Raw genomic sequence first — 6,189 nt, 5'->3', positions numbered from 1 at the left:
ATAGAAAAAACGGGAAAACTAAAGGCTGTCTTGGGCAATGTATAAATTTAAAATATGAAAATACTCCAGGAATACAGGAACCTAAACAAAATCAGTTGTCATTACCAGGGCTGCATTATGACTTTCGTGGCTCCCCAAGTGCTGTGGGCATTTTTGCCTTTGTGGTCTCCTTCCTCCAATTAAAAAAAAAAATTAAATCCTGCAACTGTAATGGTATAAAGACAAGTATAATCTAGACCGAATTATTTTACAGCTACTGTTGTATTATTTTTTTCTCTCTTCTGATTTTATTTTTTTTCCTCTTCTGATTTTAGTCTACAGCCATACTACCCTGAACACACCCGATTTCATCTGATCTCGGAAGCTAAGCAGGGTCGGGCCCGGTTAGTACTTGGATGGGAGACCACCTGGGAATACTGGGTGCTATAGGCTTGGGCTTCCCTGGTGGCTCAGAGGTTAAAGTGTCTGCCTGGAATGCGGGAGACCCGGGTTTAATCCCTGGGTCGGGAAGATCCCCTATAGCACAGGGAACTCTGTTCAGTATTCTGTAATAAACTATATGGGAAAAGAATCTGAAAAAGAATGGATTTATGTATATGTAAAACTGAATGACTTTGCTGTACACATGAAACTAATACAACACTGTAAATCAACTAGTCTCTGACTTAAAATTAAAAAAAATCAAGATTAAAATATATTCATGGGTCCCTAAAAGTGTCATGAACATAAGGTTAAATTAACACTACTTTTGGTTGATTTGTAAAGATCAAAATCTACTCAATCTTTTCCTAGTGTAGATTACATTTTTCTTTCTCCCTTTACATTTTTAAAGATCCTTTCAGCTCTCTACGTCTGTGTCAGAACCACTAAACCATTCTAGAATCTCATTGTAAATGTCCACCAGGGATTGGTTATTTGGTGACATATGTATAATACGTATAAGCGTTGAGCTCACATGTGCATTCACTCATCTTTTTCTCTCTTGCAAAGCAGTATATTCTATAAATGGAATAAAACTCAATATTAAAAACAAAGAAATCAATAAATGTATAATGAAAACAGAAATTTGGAACACAAAACTAGTATCTCAGAATGAACACATTGCATGTTCACAACCAGGAATTCTTCAGCTGGGTTTGCAGTAATATTTAGTCATTGATAATATATTTCTCTGTTGTTGTCTATGTACCCCAACCTGGTTGAGTTTCTGAAAAGCCTTAACATCAGATTATGGAGCATGTGTAGATCATTAAAAAGCCTTCTATAATATTAAGAAGATAAAGTAATAAAATTAAAATGCTTAATTCCAAAATAGTAAGTTTATTTATTTATTTATTTTTTAATATTTATTTTTTATTTGGCTGTGCTGGGTCTTAGTTGCAGTATGTGGGATCTAGTTCCCTGACCAGGGACGAACCTGGGCCCCCCACATTGGGAGCACAGAATCTTAGCCACCGGACCACCGGGAAAGTCCCCCAAAATAGTAAGTTTATTTGAAGAACATTTTGGGGGCTGAAAACTTCTTGAGATGTTTGTGGTGAGGCATCCTGAAACAAAATCTGTGGTAGGACTGTGTCAGCTTGGGGTTCTAGAGTATGCATCTCATTGCTGGAGGATGATTGATATTTGCTTACTAGCCCTTCAATGCAACTGGTGTCCTGGGCCCTACTCTTGTATGCAATGACAGAAACTGCTCCCTGCTTCCCAATGACCATCCTCCTTTCTTTCTTGGTAATAGAGGCCTCATTTTCAGCTGGGCTCTTTGCCTTAGTCATTGATCACCAACCCATACCTTCTTCTTGGGCACCATGTTCCAGTCTCCCTGCCAGTTATTTATAAAGCCATGTGCTCGAGTTCTGGTCATTGGCGAGTAGAAATGGTATGTGTCACTTATGGCTCTGGCCTTCAGAAGCTTCCCTTGCCAGTTCTCCATGCTCTTCCCCGCTTCTAGAGCTTGATGAAAACAAGTAAGAAGAATTTGGAAGGTAAGTGTTAAAGATGGCAGAGGCACAAGCCAGAAGAAACTTGGGTCCCTCAGTCACTGCCTGGGGGAGAACCACCTGCTAACAAGAGTGTCATTTTGGACTTTCTTCTTTCTGAATGTTTGAGCCATTCATCATTTTGGAGTTGCAATAATAACTACAAGTACCTTACTGAAACAGACATCAGAAGCAGGAGACACTATTTCCCAGCTCCACATGCTGAGTGTAGCCAGGTAACTAAGTTCTGACCAATGAGATGTAAGCTGAAGGACTTTTGTATGACTTTGCAGGAGGCTGCTTAAAGGAAGCTGATTTTAACGGGAAGGGGAACATTTTGTCTTTCTTTGTTTTCCTTCTGTTGCTGTCTAGAACTCAGACATAATGGCAGGAATTCCATTGGCCATCTTGTCACCTCGCAAACAGAAATCATTCACCAAGAAAATGGAGCAGAGTGATTAGATTCCTGATGGACTTGGAGCTACTCAGCCAGTTGTGGACCCCAACCCCTCTCACAACACTTTCATGTTAGAGAAATCTCTTTCTTGTTTAAACTACTCTTTTATTTGAGGTCCGATGTTTGTTTGTTTGTTTCTTTAATGGACCATGCTTTTGGTGTCAAATCTTTGCCTAACTTTAGCCCTCAAAATATTTTTCTGTAAGTTTGAAGATTTATGTTTTATATTTGTTCATGATCCGGGAGATGGTGATGGACAGGGAGGCCTGGTGTGCTGCTATTCATGGGGTCGCAAAGAGTCAGACACGACTGAGCGACTGAACTGAACTGAACTGAACTGAGATAGCATATTCAAAAGCAGAGACATTACTTTGCCGACTAAGGTCTGTCTAGTCAAGGCTATGGTTTTCCTGTGGTCATGTATGGATGTGAGAGTTGGACTGTGAAGAAGGCTGAGCGCCGAAGAATTGATGCTTTTGAACTGTGGTGTTGGAGAAGACTCTTGAGAGTCCCTTGGACTGCAAAGAGATCCAACCAGTCCATTCTGAAGGAGATCAGCCCTGGGATTTCTTTGGAAGGAATGATGCTGAAGCTGAAGCTCCAGTACTTTGGCCACCTCATGTGAAGAGATGACTCATTGGAAAAGACTCTGATGCTGGGAGGGATTGGGGGCAGGAGGAGAAGGGGACGACAGAGGATGAGATGGCTGGATGGCATCACTGACTCGATGGACGTGAGCCTGGGTGAACTCTGGGAGTTGGTGATGGACAGGGAGCCCTGGCGTGCTGCGATTCATGGGGTTGCAAAGAGTTGGACATGACTGAGTGACTGAACTGAACTGAACTGAACTGAACTGATCCTTTTTGAGTCCATTTTTGTCTAAGGTGTTGAGGTTAAGGTTGAGGTTCATTTTTTTTTTTTTTTTTGGACAATTTTTTTCTCAGTTGCTCCAGGACAATTTGTTGAAAAGTCTATTGTCCCTTCATCGAATTGTTTTTGCACCGTTGTTGAAAATCATTTGGACATATCTGTGTGGGTCCTCTCTGCTGGTTTACAGACCTAAGTGTCTATCTCTCCATTATACCGCACTGATAAATAGTAGACTTCAGGTAAAGTTATGTTTCACCATTTATTCTTATTTTTCAAGATTGTTTTAGGTATTCAAGGTCCTGTGCCTTTCTGTAAAAATTTAAGAATAAGCTTGTGTATGTCTACCAAAACATCTTACTGCAATTTTGATAGAAACTGAATTAACCCTATAGATCAATTTAGGGAGAATTGAGGTCATTACTATGTTGAGTCTTTCAAACCATGAACACAATATGTCTAAGTCTTCTTTGACTTATTCATCTCTTTTTGTAATCTTCAGCATACAGGTTCTGTACATATTTTGTTAAATTTATACCTGCTACTGCTAAGTCACTTCAGTCGTGTCTGACTCTGTGCAACCCCAGAGACAGCAGCCTACCAGGCTCCCCTGTCCCTGGGATTCTCCAGGCAAGAACACTGGAGTGGGTTGCCATTTCCTTCTCCAATGCATGAAAGTGAAAAGTGAAAGTAAGTCACTCAGTCGTGTCCGACTCTTCGCGACCCCACGGACTGCAGCCTTCCAGGCTCCTCCATCCACGGGATTTTCCAGGCAAGAGTACTGGAGTGGGATGCCATTGCCTTCTCCAAATTTATACCTAAGTATTTAATTTTCTTTGGAATGATTGTAAAGATGTGTTATATTCTAATTTTAATTTCCAACTGTTTATTGTTAATATGTAGAAATGTGATTGATTTTTGTATCCTGCAAGTTTATGAAATTCTTTTATTAGTTCTAGGAGTTTCATTGAAATATTTCTTGGGATTTTCTACATCAACATTCATATCAACTTCAAATAACAGTTTTATCTCTTCCTTTTCGATCTGCTCTCTATTCAAAAATAACTCAGCCAAATAGACTTTTTTCCGCTGAAACTATGATGTGAAAATAGAAAACTTTCACTATAAAACTTCTTGATTTGTTTATTTTTAATCACACCTGTTTCTCACCTTTATCCCTGAAAGAAGGATTCAGGAGTTACAGGAACTGTTCCTGAACAACTTTGTTTCATTTATTGCTAAGTTGGTTACTAGTGGCAAAGCACTCAGAAATTCTACAAAAGAAACTGCAAGACGAACTCTTTTAAAGTTACTTTAAAAGCGGTTAATTTTGTAGTTCTTTAGTCAGAATTTCACAGCAATTTACATTATTTTCACCTAGTGTCATGGGTATCTGTTGCTTTTGCCTGCTCGACATCCATTTCTTTCTGCCATAGGAGAACCCAAGTATTCGTTTTGGAAACAACCTCCCTGACTCTCAGTCCTTGGTGGGGCTTATTCCCCTTCAGCCACAAGATGGGTGTGTGCTTCAAGTCTGACGGATGAGAATGTTAACCAGACTTTGTGCTTCAGGAATGAGGGTGTGTTGTAAGCTAAGCCTATGGAAGCCAAGCCTGTTGGCCCCTGGAGCTGTACTAGAAGGGTTGGGAAAGAGAAACTCTCTTCGTGGGTAGTTAAATCAAGATAAGCTTAGCCTAGAGCTTCTGGTGAGAAAGACAGGAATGTGAATGAAAGCAAGAGAGAGGAAGGCAAAGTTGAAGCCCCGAGACATATTCCTGAAGACTTTACTTGATGGTCTAGGACGAGTTACACCTGAAAGTCTACTCCGCATTTTTCTGTGGACATGAACTCTGCCCTTTATTTAAGTTGTATTCCAGTCATTTGCGACTGAGAGTCTTGACCGTAGACTGAAATTCTTATTAAATTACTGGGATATAGAGTTTTTGTCTTGTTTTTGGCCACACGATTGTGAGATCCCAGGTTTCTGATCGGGGGTTGAACCAGGGCCATGGCAGTGAAAGCACCTAATCCTAACCACTAGACCTCCAGGAAACTCCCAGTATATAGAGATTTGTAAAAATTCCTTCATGAAACTTTTTCTAGTTGGTAGGAGGATGGCTATTCCTCCCCAAAGGCTCTCTTATGACCTATATTTGTTTACTTTCACCTGTATACAACCTAAAATTTTTAAAATGTACTTATTGGGACTTCCCTGTTGGTCCAGTGGCTAAGACTCCAAGCTTGCAATGCAGAGGGCCTGGGGTTTGATCCCTGGTCGGGGGAACTAGATTCACATGCCACAGCTAACGTTCTCATGCTGCAATTAGAGATCTTGCAGTGGCTTAACTAAGACCCAGTGTAGCCAAATAAATAAATAAAAATAAATAGTAAAAAAAAATAAAACATACTTCTTGAGTTGCCAGAAAGTTCTTACACACTTGTCCTTGCAACTCATATTAAGTAGTAGGGACTGTGATGAACATGTTTTTATAACACCCAGCAAAGTGTCACTTGCTGTAAGAAACTTAGACACAGTTTCCAATGGCAAGAAAAGACGGCCATTCTTCCTACAGTTTTCTGGAGAAACCTTCCTGCCTCTCCCCTCAGGGTAACCAGGAAAGCTTGTTTTGCAGAGCCATCCTTTCCAGGAAGATTAGCTCCTTTTGGGACCAATACCTTCTGTCTGGGGGAAGACAGTGCTTTTCTTTTCTTATCCTCTGAAGTAGTTTTGTGCATGCATGGTAAGTCGCTTCAGATGTTGTCTGACTCTGTGACCCTATGGACCGTAGCCCACCAGGCTTCTCTGCCCAGAGGATTCTCCAGCTTGCTGCTGCTGCTGCTAAGTCACTTCAGTCGTGTCCGACTCTGTGCGACCCCATAGACGGC

General features: G+C 40.7%; 1 non-coding gene across 1 annotated transcript; it reads left to right on the top strand.

Annotated features, from left to right (window-relative positions):
• The first annotated feature begins 313 nt into the window (after nucleotides 1–313).
• On the top strand, nucleotides 314–432 carry LOC120865526. Its single transcript, XR_005721434.1, has one exon. It is a non-coding gene; the product is annotated as a 5S ribosomal RNA (ribosomal RNA).
• The last annotated feature ends 5,757 nt before the right edge of the window (nucleotides 433–6,189 follow it).

This window comes from Oryx dammah, unplaced genomic scaffold (genome assembly GCF_014754425.2).
Source record: "Oryx dammah isolate SB20612 unplaced genomic scaffold, SCBI_Odam_1.1 HiC_scaffold_6, whole genome shotgun sequence".
Taxonomy (NCBI): Eukaryota; Metazoa; Chordata; class Mammalia; order Artiodactyla; family Bovidae; genus Oryx; species Oryx dammah.
This window is presented reverse-complemented; position numbering and strand designations above follow the sequence as displayed.